The following is a 19,440-nucleotide window of genomic DNA, read 5'->3' as shown; positions in this document are numbered from 1 at the left end:
ACAGGTACACACACACAGGGACACAAAAATGATTAGTATTGTGAAGAAAAAAGTGACACAGAAATATGGTCAGGGAGAGATGAACACTGGGATGGCTAACACTGCTGCCAACATTACAGCCTCTAGAACCAGTATGATGGCAAGGCTCTGAGCATGCTATGAGGAATTGCCTAAATTAGGTTAATTATGGAGAAATGAGTAGCACCATCCCAAGGTTCTTAGTCCTAGGCTTTAATTTAAAAAACAAAAATGCATTCAACTCTGCGCTTTACTGCAGATGTATTGTGACCAGCCACCTCAGTCTCTGGCACCAGGCTCTCCTACCCTTGAGCTGTGAGCCAAAATTAACTCTTCCTTCCTTAAGTTGCTTTGGTGATGGTAACCAGGGCAGCCAACGTGAAATGAGTGGTGGACAAACTCACCAGGAGAAGCTGCGTCACAGCTAACATGGACAGTCACCATGCATGTTCTTCCTCTTTAAACCGATTCTTGAGCTGGAAGCTTTGGCAGTGTGAGATCTCCCCTTCCAGGAAGCAGGGGCTCTCCTGCTGCAATGCAGACAGGAAGTTTCTCACTTGCAGCTCACAACGTGGCTGCGACTTTAGACAACATCTTTGCTACATCTTTAAACTTGCCTGAACTCTTTCCCGCATCAGACTGCATTTTCTGTATCTTTCTGCCCCGCTGCTGCCTTGGATAGACCAGGGAGTAGTCACCATACACCAGGTCTGAATGCTCTGCTGTCTTGAAATCCCCTGGGCCAAACACCTTTGTAAATTACTTTTAAAATTCAGGCTTGAATTTAGATTTAATTTAAATTTGAATGTGATTCTCAGGACATGGGCAGAATATAGCCAGATCTGTATCCAGAATGAAGCCTGCATGCTACTAGTCTGGTTCTTTACAGTGACCATGAAGTATAGAAGCTTCATGAGCCAGGCCTCTGCTGTCCACATTTCACTCATCATTCCTGTCTTCCGTTAATTTCTGCTTATGGGATTCAAGAGCTTTTCTATCCCAAAGTTCCAAACTTGTCTACATTCCTCCTGCAGACCAACTCTGAAGACCTAAGAATCATCCTCACATTTATTCCAGTAATGGCCCACCACCCACAGTTCAGTACAAATCTTCTGATTAGATTTTTGTGTATTTTTGCCTTTGTGTTTGTTTGTTTGTTTGTTTGTTTGTTTCTTTTAGCTGCTGCTGGGACAAAATGCCTGTCAAGGCAATTCCAGGAAATAAGAGTTTACTATGGTTCCCAAGTTGAGGGCACAGCCCATCAGGGATGGCCTGGCAGTGGGAGCTTGAGGCAGATGCTCGCACTGAGTCAGTGGTCAGCACACAGAGGTGACTGCTGGTGCTCAGCTCACTTTCTCCTTTTTATGCAGTCCAAACCCAGGGCCATGGGATGGTACATTTAACCCGATTTAGATAATGTCTCACAGGCATGCCCAGAGGTTTGTTTCCATGGTGATTTTATATCCCTTTCCAGCTGACAATCAAGATGAACCATTGCAGATGTTCATAATAAGCACGTCAGCAAAGTCATGGAGGGTGAGATGGACAGCAAGGGCTTGTAAACGGGAAACCTGTGACAGGAGGAGACCAAGGGAGGTGTCCACCTCAGCCTACTGAGAATCCTGAGTTTTGATAGAACCCTGGGAAGGTTCTTCAAGTCCTGAAGCCAGGATGAGGACGCGGGTAGAGAAAGAGAGGGAACAGAACGGCACACAGACATGACTCACTAGGCTCCTGCTGTGGCATCCTGCAGACGAAATTTCTAAATGGTCTTATTAAATAAAAAACATGGAGCCAAATATAGGGGTGAAAGCCTTAGAGAAAGGTCAGAGAAATAGGGAAAGCCACAGATAACCTTCCCTAACCAACTCAGCAGCTCCCAAATGCGAGTTACTTCCTGTCTACCCACGTCTTTATTGCCTTGCTGTTCTGCCCTCTCATTGGCACTCTTAGTCCAGCTACCTCACTTCCTCTTCCTACACAGCTCTGTCACTTTCTGTCTGTCTGTACAGACCTCCAGGTCTCTATGGTTGTTACTGGGATTAAAGGCATGTGTCACCACACTTGACTCTCTTCCCTAGAGTGACCTTGAACACACAGAGATCCTGCCTGCTAAGTGATAGGATTAAGGGCGTGTGCTACTGCTGCCTGACTTCTGTGTTGACTTAAAATGGCTTGCTATTTCCTCTGATCTCCAAGCAAACTTTATTTATTAAAGTACAAATAAAATATCACCACATTTCCCCTTTTTTTGTCTGATAAAAATTCAAAAAAATTTACAAAAGTTATAACTAATATAAGAAAAACTATTATCTGATACATGGAATACTCACACCAAATGTGAGGTCAAGCTGTGGGCCTTGTGTACATCCTACTTCACAAATGAGTCTGTCAGACATGCTAAGCCTGTAGGCTGAAGATGATGCCCCAATGCACAGAGAAACCTCAAGTGACTGTCCAGGAAGCTGGCTGTCTCTGTCATAACTCATTTTTTGGAAGTTGCTCATTTGCACTTCCTGTTTTACTAGGTAATATTATTTCCTTTTGGGGTCTTTGATGTAGTTGATGACTAGATAGTTGTAATTATGGTTTTCCTTGGTTATGATAAAAGATAAATTAGATATGAAACTTTAGACTCACAAATATATATATATATAGGATATAGGATAGACAGATTATTTTCTTTAATTTTGCTAAATACAAATAGGATATTTTCTTTAATTTTGCCAAATACAAATAGACAAGATATTGTAACTGTAATTTTGCTTGATAACTGTTTTGTTGTATGTAATTTTACTATGTTAAAGTTAAAATCTTCCTTTTAAATAGAAAGAAAAGGGGAAATGATGGGTGATACCACTCTGTAGGCTGTGAATGTGTTGCTCTGATGGTTGATAAATAAAATGCTGATTGGCCAGTAGACAGGCAGGAAGTATAGGTGGGATAAGCAGACAAGGAGAACTCTGGGAAGAGGAAAGCTGAGTCAGGAGTCACCAGCCAGACACAGAGGAAGCAAGATGTGAAGACAGAGCTCAAAAAAGGTACCAAGCCACATGACTAAACATAGACAAGAATTATAGATTAATTTAAGCATAAGAGCTAGTCAGTAGTAAGCCTGACCTAATGGCTGAGCAGTTATAAATATTATTAAGCCTCTGTGTGATTATTTTATAAGCAGCTGAGGTACCATGGGGCCAGGCAGGACACAGAAAAACTTTCAGCTTCAGCATCCTATACCAGACCATACAATCCTGAAACCGTCGCCTCTGGTAGTGAGAAAATGAAGGTTCAGTGATGTCAGCTGTTCTCAGGGTCACCCAGAAAGTCACCCAAGCGAAGGGTCCACTCAGGGAACCATAGGGGGAGCTGAGGCTGGAATATGGCCAGGAAGAGGAAGAGGCAAAGCTCATGAGTAGCACTGCGTCCTGAGAGGTGATGGTGGCTGGGGTGGGGTGGTCTTTAGCAGAGGGAGAGGTGCTGACAGACAGCTCAGAGACGCAGTCATTCTCCATGCAGAGGCTGCAGCTACCCCTTCTTCTGCACAGTTGTTTTTCAAAGTCGCCTGCAGTCCCTTGTGCCTGGTTTGGAAATACAAAATGAAATATTCCAAAAATGAATATTTCCCACATTAAAAATTCTGCCGTGTTCTGGTCATGAGATAAAGGCCCTTGTCATCCTGCTCCATAACTCAGCACAGGAGTTGCCACTCACCCAGGGTGCACAAACCAAGCATGCTGTTGGTGGCTCATGATGGCCATGATGGGAAGCCATTCTGGGTGAAAGGAGAAGAAGGTTTCTGACCAGATAAGGGTTAAAGACCACAGGTTAAGACCACAAAGGCCCAGATAAAGTAGAATCCTCCACGACATAATTGTGAAGAAAGACAGAGCAGCCCGTGCTGTTCCACAAGCACACTTAAAACTGCAAACGTTACATGCACAGTGTGTGGGGAGCATTTACTTTCAACAAAGGAGGCAGGAGACGTGGGTGGAAGACTGGAGCAGAAGAAGGCCCTGAATGAGAACACCGTTGGCTTTACTCTCAGTTGTTGCTAATCCCATATGGTGCCTAACGTGTGGAGCTTGCCATTAGTCTGTATGCTTCAGATAACCAGGACCTGGCTTTACCTGAGGTGTCAGCCATTCTCTATGGGTCACAGACCATGTCCTAGGTGGCTTTCTGTTGCTGTGATAAACTACCCTGACTAAAAGCAACTTGTGGAAGAAAGAGTTTATTTCGCTTACAATCCCAAATTACAGTCCATCACTTCAGGGTTGTCAAGGTAGGGACTCAAGCAGTTAGTCGTGCCGTACCCATGGCCACAAGTACAGAGAGAATAGATGCAGCCTTGCTTTCTGGGTGCTTAGTACTCAAGTTAGACCTCTCTGCTCTTCTCTTATACTGCCCAGGGCCCCAAACTAGGAAGTAGTACCGCCATCTACAGTGTGCTGGGTCAAGGTTCCAGTGTCCCATAAGCATGCCAACAGGTTAACTCAATTTTGACATTCTTCCACTGAAGTTCCTTTGAGGTGATTCTAGGTGATGACAAGTTGACATTTATATATTTGTACACGTATTTTCCTTTGAATATGTATATATATGTATATAAAAAGTATTGAATATCTATAGTCAAAGAAAAATAAGCTATCAATTTGAGAATGGGAGATGCTGGAGAGAGGAAAGGAAAAGGGGAAGTGATACAATTATGTTTTAATTTTAAATGTATTAAAAATATACATATATATATCTTTATAACCAGTATAGACTGTACCCCCCTGAGACACGAGGGATGGCTATGTCTGAATTGCCTGAGATATATGTCTGCAGCTATAGGGATATGATAGACAGTGGGGACAGGTACTGAGTGAGGGCACTGAGCACTTGGGGATGGCTGGGTTGTTGGCCTTAGATTCTTCCCTGTGGCCTGGAAATGACCCTGGCCACCTGTCTTCACTGGTACCAGGGCTATAACTAGGCTGGGAGAACTCCCAGGCGAGGATGAGCAGAGATGGGGCCCTTGAAAGGGACCAGGAATGTCCAAAAGGTTGGCAGGTACCCAGTTCTGGCTTCTGGGGTCTTTGGGTTAGAGAAAAGTTCGCTGGTTGGTGAGGAACATGAGCATCTCCAGATGCTCTGGCCCTGGCCATGTCTCATGGTGTGGGAAAACCATATCATCCTGTGGCTGTGACATGGTCCAGGACAAAAATAAATGGCTGTGGTGCCTATGGGTGTGCCTAGAACTTGGTCTGATTCAGGTGGGAGGTCTTTGGACCTATAGTTCTTGCTGCTGGCCCATTATAAGGGCAGCCAAAGCTATGACACCACATACAGACCCCAGCAGCTGCCCAGGGGGACCTGTGGGAGCCTCATCTGTGCCACCAACATTCAGGCAGAACCAAGCTTGCCTGCCAGGGTGTGTCTCCGTGTGCTCACAGAGTCACCTCTCATTTCGCTGGAAATCCATCACCCTGAACTGCTCCAACGCAGCCTGTCACATCACATCCCTGACAGGTGTGGGCTGAGGACAGCACTAAATCTTATATAAGAGCTGCAACTGGTCAGCACGGGGCTATTTTCAGCAACATCTGATGGGAACAGACTTTGAACACAGAGGCACTTTGACAGTCTGTGATGGATTTGAGGATCTGGATTTAAAAGTACATGTCTCCTTGCATTTGAGTGTATGCAAAGCCCTTGGTGAGAGGACCATCTTTTTTACTTTCCTTCCCCTGCCTCAGAGAGGCATCCCTCACCTCTAGCACTCTGGGAGCCCCTGGATCCTCATAAACTTCCTAATCTCTGGAACAGACTCAAGGTGGAGAGGGGCTCATGGTGTGTATACCTGAAGCCAGAGGTTTGCAAGGATTGTTGTAGTCCATGGAGGTCACCCTGCTTCCTACACAGGACAAGGACCAAGTATTTCATGTGTAGTACACAGGGGATGTCTCCACTTCAAACTCTGGCTTGTGGCTGATGAGAATCCACCTTCTTCCAGGACATCCAGAGAGCTCAGGGTCATTGTTCACCCTTATATGGAGGCTCCCTCTTTAAGTGGCCTCATTGGCCTTGAGCAGAAGCTCTGCTCTGCCAACCCACACTGGAGCTCCTTCTCACACCACACACCAGACTCCAGACTCAAAAGACTGTAGATCTGCTTAGCTGCTGAGACCAATAGAGAACACTCAGTCCCTCTCTCCACAGCCATTTACCATGGCAGTGACAGGCACACCTACACATCCCTTCAGGACATCAGTCAGGAATCCAGGGTCACCACTCATTGCCTTCTTCTTCCTATACCCCAAGCCCAGTGCATCACCAAACACCGACTCACGGCTGCTGTGACATCCCATTACCTAGGTCTCCATCTTGACAGCAGACCACAGATACTCTCTTTTCTTGGCTTTGCTATATGGAGGCCCGTTTGTGTAGGCAATAAATGCAAGTGGCATCTGGGGCCACAAGTGAACCAGAAACAGTACTCTCCCCAAGTAACCTGCTTCTTGCTTCTCCCGCCACATCCTGGGTGACCACCACCCAAATGGTCTGGCCTGGCTTGAAGTATCTTTCTGAGTAGGACACACAAGTGTTGGTAGGCAAGAATGACCAGGAACTTCTGATTCTCCCGTCTCTATGTACTCAATGCTTAGACAGGTTTAGGTCACCATGCCTGATGCATGTAGTGCTGGGGAGGAAAGCCAAGACCTCAAGCATATTGGGCAAGCTCTCTACCATGCAAGCTATCTGCTTGGCCTGAGCCAAGGATCTTTTCATATCTGACCCTGTCCATTCTGGGTTCCAATCCTCTGCTGCCCCTCCCCCCATGTACTCAGTGAGACAGGCAGTCCTGCATGCCCCATACCCCCATACTTTGATGCCCCTATCTTGGCATTAGTTATCTGTTATTGCACACAACTTAATACATGCTTAGCAGCTTAAGTGACTTGAGTTTGCTAGTTCCAGATTCTCCTGACCAGGAGGAGCCCAGCTATTACCAAGCTCAACGCTCAGCTCAAGATTTCAAAATGCTGCAATCAATATGTCAGACCCAGCCAAGCTCTCATCTAGATGCCTGGATGATGGAGGCTCTGCTTGCGATCCCCTCCGGACATTGGCAGAATGTGTGTCCTGTGACCTGGTCAAGCATGTAGCTTCTAACTGTAATTTGGGAGCCACCTGCAGTCCCAGAAGCCATCTGTCCTCATTGCCTACATAAACAGGGTTCACCACAAGTGCTACAGTTGGCCAAGTAAAGGGAAGATCTGTGGTCTGCTGTCAAGATGGAGACCTATATAACAGAATATCACATCAAGAAACAGCTATCCTTCACCTTGCCACCCTCTGTGTGTTGGGAGCATTACATATACAAAGAGGGGAAATGCTGAAGGCTGTGAGTATTGGGAAGTGGATTACAAAAGGCACTCTGGGTTTCCCTTCATCCTATAGATTCCATATACCTTGGCTCATGTGCCATCCACCTTTGATAAATGTACAGGCCTCCGGGGTTAGGCCAGGCCAGAGTTGGGCACCTGTACCACATACTTAAACCCATGGGAGCCAATCTCTGTTTGATCCACACAAAATAAAGCAGCACTCACTGCATTATCTACTTCATGGAGCTATCAGACCCAGCATGAAGACTCTCAAATATTTCACAAATACCTCCCAGGGGCTCACTGTCTGGGAGATTCTATTTAGTTCAAGTCAGAGATAACTCGAGTTTTTACTTGCCATTAGCCCTTGTCTAGATCCTGTTGAAAATGGAGTTTGATGAGAATGAATGAGATTTCCAGAATGGTTCTGCTAGTGCTGAAGCCTTCTGAGGCTTAAACTTAATTTCACGATATTTTGTTTTCTAATCTCTGTCTGTAGTAACAAATCTTGGAATTTTGCACCCTGGAAATTGCTTGTGCTACTCAGCAGTCGGCATTTCTGAGAGATGCCATTTGTGCTGGGCCGTCAATCCTGGACATAGAACCTAACCCATGAGACCTCTGGCTCCTCACCACAACAGACAAGTGGATGGGGAACTCAGAAGAAACTATGTTTGCTCCTGTGGCCACAGGGGGCTGTCAGGCCTTGGGTATCATGAATCTTACTGTGAGATTGATCCTAACATCTGAAGCCTGTGTCAGGGCTTTTGAGTTATGATCCTTTTGTGTGACCATGTACACACCTCCAAATCACATCACTTCCCATCTCCATCTGTGAAGTAGAGTGAAACAATTATTAATTCAAAGATGTGTCTACACTATGAGTGAATTTTAATTATATTTTTTTCTCAGTCTTCAGAAGCTTAAATGTTTCGAGGCCAATCCTTTACAAAATCTCTTAACTTGTTCCTTACAAAGGCCTCACCTACTCTGCTAGCAGCTGAAGATCTGGGTCCACAATTACTCATATTTGAGCACATTCTGAGTGTATTACATTTTATTTAAAGATTTGTTTGTATCAATTCTTCAAGAACTTCATACTACATATTTTGGCTATATTCATTCCCTCTCCTCCAACTGCTCCCCAGATCCACTCCACACTTCCCTAAGAACCCACCTTCATGTTCTCTCTCTCTCTTTTAAACAAATTGAATCCAATGTGTGTTGCCCAAACACTCTTGGCTGTGGGGCCTAGACATTGCAAACTATTGGCATTGTTCTTGATTACCCTTCAGAACCTGACAGGAAGAGCTGATTGCTGAACATGCCATATGCTTGAGTCATAGGACATGGAGAAACCAAACAGGTACTGACCTAGAAGTATCATCACTCCTGGCTAGCTTTCAAAGCACTAGAGGGTGCTTTGTGTGCCACCAGTGAGAGAAAAGTAATCATCAGTTTACCCAGCTGTGAACCCTGCAAACTACAGTAATGACTGTCCTGGCAAGATGTGCCCACTGATGCAATAGTGGTACAATTGTTACGGGAGGAACCAACCACTTTCTGCTTAGGTTTATGTATTTAACTATTTCAAATTCTGTGGCTATGTTGTAACTAGACACAGAAGTACATATATAGGACACAGATTCCTTTCCAAACACAGACATAACCCTTGCAAACATCAATGCATTTTATTTTTGTTCAGGTCAGTATGTTTCATTTCTCAAAGTTTGTTATTTTAAATTAACTTTAAATTCCAGGTGTTGGGAATCCTATAGTGATGTTCTTATTTCTGAGTGCCCCTTTGATTTGACTGATACAAAGTCTACTCAAAACCCCCATTATGAATTAGAGAGTCCATAATTGGTTTTCATTCCAGATGAAAGGAGGTTTGGCAAATGACCCCAATGTTGTCAGGAACAATGAGTGTGCTACCATCAGAGACAGTATCTATATATACTGTTGGCCCATACTGCTTCCTCTGGTTTGAGTCCTCTACAGTCTGGCCCGAGTTACTGCTGGTCATTGCTGATGCTGAAAGGATTCTGCTGTATTTCCCACCATGGTCCATCTCTAAGTACTGCTCTGCTCATTTTGAAGTAGCATCCCTGCCTGGTCACTATGATGCTGGGGTGTCCTCCTCCTGTGTGACACTTTTGCCATTATTAAACCTATATCCTTGCATTTCCAATGCATTTTCTTGACCTAAACCCCACTTTCCTCATTTAACACTGGTTTGCCTATAGCAACTTTCTGCTATTGTTGACAGACTTGTGTGTTTTTCTAGCTTTTTGCCTTTCTTCTACACTTTCACATTTGAAGAAATCACACTTGAACAAGTGCATATATTCCTATGGTATATTACTTCCTGATATATTGGATTTTCTGTTTTGTATTTATTGTTAACATTTTGTTGATGATTAAATTATTCTCTGGATTCTTTTTATATCCATTACATGTATTTTATCAATCTACATTTCCTTTCATCTTCCTGTTCTTTTAACCATTCCTTAAATTTTGTTTTTAACACCTCAGAGAAAATTCTAGGACCTTGTTGATCATAATTGTATGTGATCTCTTTCCACTGTGTGTCTTGTCATCACACACACAAACACACACACACACACACACACACACACACGTTTGCGCTTGGGTATACAAGAAGACATCAGATATCTTCCTCTTTCACTCCTTGCCTTATCCCCTTCAGACAGGGTCTCTCATTTAACACTGAAACCCATGATTTCAGTTAGGCAGGTTGTCCAGAGAGCTTCCCAGACCCATCTCTCCCTGCTGCCAATGCTGAAGTGACAGGTACATGCAGCCAAGGGTAATAAGGATTCTAACTCAGGTCCTTTGGCTAACACAGCAACTGTTCTTACTCACTAAGTAACCCTCCCAGCCCTATAGTCATGATTTTTAAAATGGTAAATTTAGTAGTAAGGAAGGTCACAGGGCATCCAGGTCCTTCCTGAGTTTCCAGTCACAGGAAAATGTCAACCACACAGGTGCCTGTTTGCTGCTCATTGTAGTCACTTTTAGTAAAGAGTTCTGGGCAAGAGCATTCCAGGGGTCCACATTCATCTGGAGGGTGAATAGCTCCCAGAAGGCAACAGAGTTCTGTGGGAAAGTGAAGAGAGGCACACTGAGGAACATTTCAAACAGTAAGCACAAATCTCAGGCAGGAAGGACCCCAGCTCATTGGGGAGATGCATGGCTAGCCCAGGGTCACCCTCACCTGGAGGACAATATAGAAGAGTTCTAGCTGAGTCAGAGTCCCAATGGGATTTCACTGAGGAGTGATAGGAACTCTTTAGGGATGCTGAGACCAGAATAGCATGATCAAGACTGTCCAACTGCATTTTTAAAAGGTCATCTGGCTGTTTTGTAGAAATTATGTTGGAGAGACCAAGTATCGTGTCAGTAACCCAGGGAATTTGTCAGCCTAGCTATAAAGTCATAATAGCTAGAAAAAGGCATCAGCATGATTATGGGGAGGAATAGTGACAGGAGAGAGGCTAGTAAGAAAACAGGCCCAGGACTCCAGGACATGGTCATCAATCATGTGGCTTAAGGAGGGGTCTCTATTTTGGGGAAGAAGAGCACAGGTTTGAAGGAAGCTTCCAGACAGTGCTGGACAGATACCAGAGGTGCTACCAGGATATCCCCAAGTTGTGTTTTCTAGTTGTCGCTGAAAATGCTAATTTTGAATTTAAAGGCAAGATCCAAGCTATACAGACCTCTAGATGCTGGCTTACATGGGTTTAATTTGGCAACGGGAAAGGATGAAATGTCACAGAGAGAGAATGTAGAAGTGGATCCAGGGAGGATCATGCCTTGCAGTATATGAAGAGGACTTGTGCTCTTCAGTCTTAGACCAGCTGCATCTGCTCATCACCAGCCTTTTCTCTAAACACCTTTCTCCTGAAAATGATGGTGGTGGCAATGACACTGATGATGTTGTGGTGATGATGATGGTGATGATGTGGTGATGACAATGATGATGTTAGTAACTGAGGATAGTGATGGAAATGATGATACTGGTGGGAATAATTGTGATGATGACAATGATAATGATATTGGTGGTAATGGTGGTTATGGGAATGATGATGTTGATAGTGGTGGTGATGGAGATGATGATGGTGATGAAGTTGGTAACAGTGATGATGGTGATGGGAATGATGATACTGCTGGGGATGATGATGGTGGTGCTAACAATGATAATGATATTGGTAGTGATTATTGTGGTAGGGGTGATGATGGTGATTATGATGTTGATGGTAAAGGTGATAGAGATGATGATGGTACCAAAGGCAATGATGATGGTGATAGTAATGATTGCAATGAAGGTGATGATGGTAATTATGAGTTCTTTGGGGGATATGAGACTAGGATTCACTTTTAGTAGTTATCCCTCTGTTTCTCAGTGATCTTTTCCTGTCATGTTCTAACATCTGATCTGTCTCTCTAAATGGAAATATTTGAAGCTGTCCACTTATCTCCCTCCATGATGCCTGACTACATAAATTCCAAATGCCTTTGTCTACAAGATCTTTTGTGATAGGCTCCTAAAAGCCACCCCATTGCCAGCCTATGCCTTCAGATGCTGCTGGTGGGTTGTCATCTGTGAATTAAACTGGCCATGCCTATTTTGGTTTTCACACCTCTATTGCCAATCATTGTCCAAGGGAGTATCCAAAGTGCCCATTACGTGTGTTCCATATAGCTCCGTGCCCACCTTCATCTATTCTTAGCTTCCTATTGTGCAACCTCAACCATGACCATAACCAGAACGTCACCATGTGGCCCACACATCCAGTTCTTTTTCCATTGAGGCTTTGCCTAGACTGAAATCCCCTACCTTCCCCTTTGGAGATGGTGCAGCATGTTTGCCACATGTTTAAACATCATCAGCATCACCACTGGGAATGCAGAAAGAAAACATTTCTCATGCCATAGTACTAGAGCCTAGAGCCTTATGACACCACCTTACCAAGTAGGACAGTAAGGATATACCAGTTCCTTGAGGCCCTATAACCAAGCCCCATGTCTATTCTGTGCCTACCTTAGAGATCACATCTTCAAAATGGTTCCATCCTAGAAGGATAAAGGAGCCATACCTGGACTGGGTGCATAGAGAAGGCATTCTTTATCTCTACCCACCCAACATCTGTGGTGGACTCATGATGAAAGTACATTGGGATTTTGTGCCCATCTATAAGATATATTTATTTATTTGTTTATCTATCTATCTATCTATCTATCTACCTACCTACCTATCTGGGATGCATGCCTATACCATCCATCTCCCTAGCCCCACTCTTCTTTCAAACCTGGAGTAACTATGATGCTCACCCACCCAGCAGACTCTGGGGACACACAAACTTCTCATACCTCTCTTCCTTGCTCAGTTTTGCTCACAGAGGATTTTAAAACAAGACTGTGCACATAGTTTGGTGATTTTTTTCACATCTGTCTCTTCTCCCAGGATTCAAAATCCCAAAGGGCAGATATGTGTTGTCCTTACAAATCCTGTGCTGGAGCATCTTCCAGTTTTTAAGTTTCAGCTCGCCAGGGTGCAGATGCTGAGCCCAATATGAAGCAATGGAAGTTCTTCCTCTTTGTGGTCCTGACTTCTTCTCCACCAAGGAGCTCCTCTCTGGGTGGCCATGCCAGGACTGACGGCTTCGTTGTGTTATCTCCTCACACAGAGCCCTGGGATATGCACAGGGAACCTGTACTGACCAATCACACAGCATTCTCCTCCTAGAGACACAGTTCAGAATCAACAGTTCAGTAAGCGTCTCTGGAACATTTCACGTGTCCACGTGGGACAAGGGGAGACACTACACTCCTTTCTGCCCAACCATGAGCTAAGTGGTGCAAGTAGTGGAAGCCCCAGAAACTTCTTGTTGGAGTTTGGTTCTACTCCCAAAAGAAGCAAAGATGGCAGTGTCGAGACAGAGCCCAAGCAGCCCGGCTCATGTCTGAGTCCACCTGGAGGTTCTCCCAATGTCCATCCCTTGTCCAAGGTAACTAGGGTCAGTGATTCACTTACAGTCAGAGGCAGGAAGAATAACTGCCTCTCCTCCTACTGAGGGTAAAGCCAGCCCTCCAATTCTCAAGCATTGAGCCAATGCCTCTAGTTTTTCTCAGTGATGAACAACAAGTCATAAGCACCTACTGTTTGCCCAGTGCCAAGCTGTTTCATATTTCTAATCACGTCATTTCTTCTGCCTTTCATAGTATGGCTTTCCATTGGGGGTGGGGTGGGTCTGACCTGTAGCTGTATCCTTTGGGCAGCATCAAACCTTTACAAGCAGAACTGATATTTCTCACATGTTCATGCACTAGGTACTGTGTGTGGTGGAAACACCAGGAAAGAAGATTGCTGAGTGCCTCGGATTACATTCAGACCCCCTCTACATTCAGAGCCATCCTTTGCTGGAGTGGAAAAAATAAATGACATGGATGTTTACAGGGTGTTCCGCATGTACAGCATAAAATCTAACTGTGCTTAATACAAAGCTATAGTTTCTAGTGGCCTCAACCCTCTTTAGTTCAAATTGAACCGATGAAGTATCATGTGTTCTTGTCCTGGAGACAGGAGAAGGCACCAGTCCTTATCAGACAAGTACTGGGAATTCAAGGGCCACCCAGAAGGGACAGTAGTATCCATCTACCCATCCAAGAAAAGAGTCTGAGAGTTGGGCCAACACCTCAGCTTGAGTGGAAGAATGGAGTCCAAATGCAAAGCTTTCAAGCATGTAAGCTACATTCAAGAATCGCTAACTGGTTAAAAAAAAAAAAAAAAAAAAAAAAGGAGTACCGACTGGTAGAAGCAGGTACCTGTTTATTAAAGCAAGTTCTTTGCTTCCAACAGCAGTGGGGACACTCCCACACAGTCTCCTGATCCCTTAGGGCCATCTGACTGGCCTTCCTACAGACTGAGGCTAACAATCCTTGCCCCCTAAATCCAGTGGCTCTAGAATATGTCCATGCCTTACAAACTTAATCCATGCAGGTGAATAACAAAAGTGTTTGTAGAGATGAATCAGAAAACAACCCGTCATCAATATGGGGTGACTCTTTAGACAATTTGAAGAACTGCTAGAGGAAAAGTCCTAGGCTTCCCCACCCAGTTCTCTGGCAAGTATTTATCTGTGCAAACACAAACTCCATGGAAAACTGTATTATGTAGCAATGGGCCTTATCCAGACAGCTCTCTGCTCCTAAGTGAAGAGAAGGCATCATTCTGGCTGAGGAGCCTATAGCCCAGTGACTAAGTGCTTCCCAGTTGGAACACATAAATAAATGACTCCAGATGGAAGCTCTCACTCAGTTTAGAATCCTGTAGGCCTTAGGATCCTGCCATCTAATAAAAAGCCTCATAAAATAATGAAACCCTAGAAATTAGAATCATGGATGACCTCAGCCAGTCCACAGTCAGATAGCATCCTGCTGACTCGGTGAGTTCTTATTTCTGGAACACTAGACAACACTGAATTTGTTAGTTGTCCCTTGACTGTTAGTGTCAACAAACTAATTCCTTGCATCTAGTAAACAACTCAGTAGACACGGAGAATTCATTTGATAATAGTTGATGACAATCAGCCATGGTTAAGTGTGTCCCGCCCTATTCACTAGAGTCTGTTCTGAGGTCTCCAGCATTGGTTAGATTTATCTGTCAGTTTGGCGGGGAGCATTGCCCAGCCACCTTGGAAAACACCAGTGAAGACACTGCATGAAGGAGCCACTCACACCTATAACCCAGTGTCTTTGTGTGAAGTGGGTGAGTTCATCTAAGCATTCAAGGTTGCGGCTGGACCACATCGCTCATCTCAGAGTGGGCCTCGGCCATTCCTTGAACCCCCTGACAACTCACTCCTCTCCCTGCACACAGGCACACCTCCAGAGGTTGTGCTAACTGCACAGATAGCTTCAAGAGAAAAGCTGAACTACATGGTTGTTCTTCACCATGGCTCTTGGCTTGGTTTCCTACTGATGAGGAGCACCTGGCTAGGAAGGCTTGAGCTGGCTCCCCTTGCTGCTCTGAGGTCTTTTTTCTTGACTCCGAAAAGACATTATGGCTGGAGAGGTGACTCAGTGGTTAAGAACACTTGCTGTTCTTGCAGTAGGTCCAGGTTCAGTTCCCAGCACCCACGTGGCAGCTCCCAACCACCTGTAACCCCAGTCCCAAGTGATCTGATGTCTCCTCTGACCTCCACAGGCTCCTGCATGCATGTGGCACACATACAAACACCTAGGCACATACATGCACACCTAGGCACATACATGCACATAAAATAAATACATATATTTTTGAAGATAAAAAGAAATGAGATTAACAGTGGCCTACTCCCCCCTGTGGGAGGATGGAGCATGGTTAATTGGTCAAGTGGCCTCTCTCTCTCTCTCTCTCTCTCTCTCTCTCTCTCTCTCTCCCCTCTCTCTCTCTCTCTCTGCCTCTCCCCTTCCCACTCTCTTCCCTGTGTGTGTGTGTGTCTCTCTCTGTCTGTCTGTATCTCTGTGTGTGTGTGTGTGTGTCTGTTTGTTCACACTCTAGGGACAGCTGTTGCTAAGATTTAGAGCTTCCAAAAATCCAGGCTGCTATGGAAGACTTTTCACTTCACATAAATCACAATTAGTGGGAATCGAGAGAAGTGAGGAAAATTTATCTGGTTTAGGAAAAAAGCATTTGCAATAAGTAAGCCACCAGACTATCTGATGTAGAAGGAGGAGGGGGGAGAAGGGGCAAGAAGAGAGGTATTAAAGGAAGAAAGGATAGGAGAGACAGGCGAAAGGAAGAGGGAAGAAAGAGCAAAGGAAGAGAGGGAGAAAGAATGCAGATGGATGGTGGGGAGAGGAAGACCAAGAGAAAGAAGGAAGAATTCAGAGGGGCAAAGGGGGAGGGAAATGAGGAAGGAGGAGGAGGAAGGAAGAAGAAAAGGAAAGGAAAGAGGGAATGGAAGGCAGAGATGGGGCAGTAATAAGGGAGATAATTAGAGAGGGAGAAAAAGGGAAAAGGGAGGGAGGGAATAGGAAGGAGAAAAGAAGGGAGGGGAGGAGGAAGGAGAGAAGAAAGGGAGGGGACAGGAGGGAGAGAGTAAGAGGCAGGGAGAGGGAGGGAGGGAGGAGGGAGCAGAAACTGTTCTTCTCATGTCTACCTAGATACTAATTTAATCCTGGCAGTAGAGCTGGCCATGTGACAGCCCTGGGGTGATTTTCCTATCTCCTCAGCAACCAGGTGTGAGCTCCTGTATGTGTGTTCACACACGAACACACACACATACACACACACACACACACACACACACACACACACACACACACGGGCCTGCCCCACTTCCCCCAGGTCCCCTTACCAGATCAGCTGATGTGGGAGTAGGTCCTGCTTATGTCTCTAAACCAGACCCTGGGCAGAGCTGGCCTGAAGAGAGGGACCCTGGAGTAAGTCCAGATTCCCAGGAAGCAGGGACTCTTCAGGGATCAGAGGCTGGTGCTTCATGCCAGGCCTTCTGCTGCATCATAGAGGAGCTGGTTCATTCTGGAGCCCAGAGCCCTGGAGCTCTGAGAGCAGAAGAGTCGGGTTCTGCAAAAGGCTGTCTGTCTCAGTGTGCTGTATCCAAACAGCAGCTCAGTGGGAATGTGATGTGTGTGTATGACAGAGCAACCAAGATGATTCCATGCAGCCAAGACAGAAAGATGAAGCTGGGGCTCCAACTTACTACTGTGAGCCCCAAACTCCAGTGCATCTTGCTTGACTCTGCTGTTTCTCAGAGTGCATCTCGTCCCTTATCATTCTGCTGTTCTATCCCAGCACTCAAGTTGTACAGAAGATGGCTTTCAGCACTGTCCTCAGTGGACAGCTCCAGCCTCCCCTCAGTGCCGGACAGCCCAGGTGACTGCTGCCATTAGGAGCCAGTACCTGCTAGTTGGCGGTGTTCGCAGCAGAGGGAGAGTCCCCTTTTTTTTTTTTTTTGGTTTTTCGAGACAGGGTTTCTCTGTGTAGCTTTGCGCCTTTCCTGGAACTCGCTTTGGAGACCAGGCTGGCCTCGAACTCACAGAGATCCGCCTGCCTCTGCCTCCCGAGTGCTGGGATTAAAGGCGTGCGCCTCCACCGCCCGGCAGGGAGAGTCCCCTTTAAGCAGGAATGATAAACAACCCTGGCCTAGAGCCTCCTCGGAAAGTGATGGACCAGGGAAGATATGGCCCTCCAGATCAGCACCAACCACTCACAAATATGTCAGGCCTGCTGATGGCCAGGACAGCATGGGAAACCCCAGGAAAGAAAAAAGAGTGGGGTTGGATAAAGTGCATCGCCCCAGGGTTTGCGTGATGCCAACAGCTTTGATTTACTGGGAAAGATCAGAAGAATAAAGCAGCGTTCCCAGGCAGCTTTTCACAGGAAAACAGACTATTTCCGAATAGCAATTGTTCTACTCACCTAGTACATTTAAAAATACTTTTTGCACTGGGATGCTGAACAATGGAACCCAGAGCAGGTGGGCCTGGGAGGAATGGAGGAGCAGCCTCTCCCTGCCCAGTGACCTTTTCTGCTCACAGCAGCCCAGCAAGGTCCCAAAGCCACTTAAACTGATGTCTTACCTTTCATAAGGGTTTCACAGAAATCCTCCATAATGTCCCCGGTCCCCGACTCTGGCTAGACAGAGAAGCTTGCTCCTGAATGAAACCCTTGACAGGCTTGTTCTCTGGGGCAACCTCTGCTCCTGTATTCACAGGATCAGAAGTAAAACAGGGTTTTGTCTCTATCAGAATGACAACAGGGATTCGGGGGCCACACCCTCACTTTGTGTTCAGAGGTACAGGCACCCTGTCAGAAATGTGCCGAGAAGTGATCCCCAAGCACATATGCTCTCTATGTGCTCCATTACCCATCACCACATGGGGCAACTCAGGATATCAGTCCACTTCAAGGAATGTAGTGTTTCTCCTAGGTTGTTCCCTGGGTGGGGAGTGTGCCAGCCTTAGCCAAACAAGTAGCCAAAGAGAACAGGAAGAAGGAAACTTCTCTCTTGCATCTTGAGAGAAGTTATTTGAGCCTCAGGTACAAATGACATCTGTGAGATAGCCTCACCTACAAACATCTTCGGTGAACACACACACAGGCACACAGTGTTAGTGAGCTTCCTGTGGATGTGACAAGTACCTGCACTCGTCAACTTTTAAAGAATGTATTTCTGTCTTTTTTAGGGTGTCAGTCCATGATGACTGTTCCCATCACCTCAGGCCTGTAGCAAGGCAGTCCATCACATCAAGTTCATATTCTGGGGCAAAATGGCTCACCTGACTGCTGGAAGGCCACAGAGAGTAAAAGGAAGAGCCTGGGGTCCCCCAGTGACCTAAAGACCTCTCATTAGGTCCCATCTCTTAAAGGTTCCACCATTTCCCTACAGCATGAGTGGGGACCAAACCCTCAACACATCCTAAGCACAGTACAGGGGGAGGAAGGTGAAGATGGCGCCCATCTAAGGATGAACAAACGGATCTGCAGCCTCTGCGCACCACGAGAGAAACCCTGCACCTTTCCCTCAGACCTATTGTTGTATGACTAATGGCTCCAAATTGAAATGCTCCCTCCCGGAAGGAGGCAGGAGCCTTTTTGAGACTCACAGAGGAAATGACACATTCAAGGCTTGGGAATCTCAGAGAACTGCAAAATTCACAAGCCCCCTTCCCAAAGCTTTATAAGCAGTTGCAGGGGAGGAGACTCTTCCAGGGAGCTGCTTATAAGTTGCACAGGAAGGTCCTTGGCCATGCTGGGAAGGGCTTTTCTGTGATGCAGGCAACTTTGAGTAGCCTCTGCTCCATCAGTAACCCCAGTAAACCCACTGATTCACTGAACTGAACTTCCAAGGAGTCATTTCTTTGGTCTGTTCTCAATGCCCTGTCTGGAGTGAAGACACATTTGGCCCTATCTCCCTAGGAAGAGTCACACAACACCTGTATGCTATGAGGGGGTCAGTTCCTCTCCTTGCCCATTTTGCCTTCTCTAGTGAGAGAGCAGAAATTTCAGGGCAAAAATGAGCCA

General features: G+C 45.7%; 1 long non-coding RNA gene across 1 annotated transcript; it reads right to left on the bottom strand.

Moving 5' to 3' along the window:
* Positions 1-4,806: 4,806 nt before the first annotated feature.
* LOC128116919 (uncharacterized) lies at positions 4,807-17,324 on the bottom strand. Its single transcript, XR_008220629.1, has 3 exons — positions 16,754-17,324; positions 12,783-13,154; positions 4,807-10,508 (listed from the first exon to the last, which is right to left on the bottom strand). It is a non-coding gene; the product is annotated as an uncharacterized LOC128116919 (long non-coding RNA).
* Between the last annotated feature and the right edge of the window lie 2,116 nt (positions 17,325-19,440).

This window comes from Peromyscus californicus, unplaced genomic scaffold, assembly GCF_007827085.1.
Source record: "Peromyscus californicus insignis strain IS unplaced genomic scaffold, ASM782708v3 Scaffold_20__1_contigs__length_68692818, whole genome shotgun sequence".
In the NCBI taxonomy this organism is placed as follows: domain Eukaryota; kingdom Metazoa; phylum Chordata; class Mammalia; order Rodentia; family Cricetidae; genus Peromyscus; species Peromyscus californicus.
Note: the sequence above shows the minus strand (reverse complement) of the source record. Positions and strands in the feature narration are given on the sequence as shown.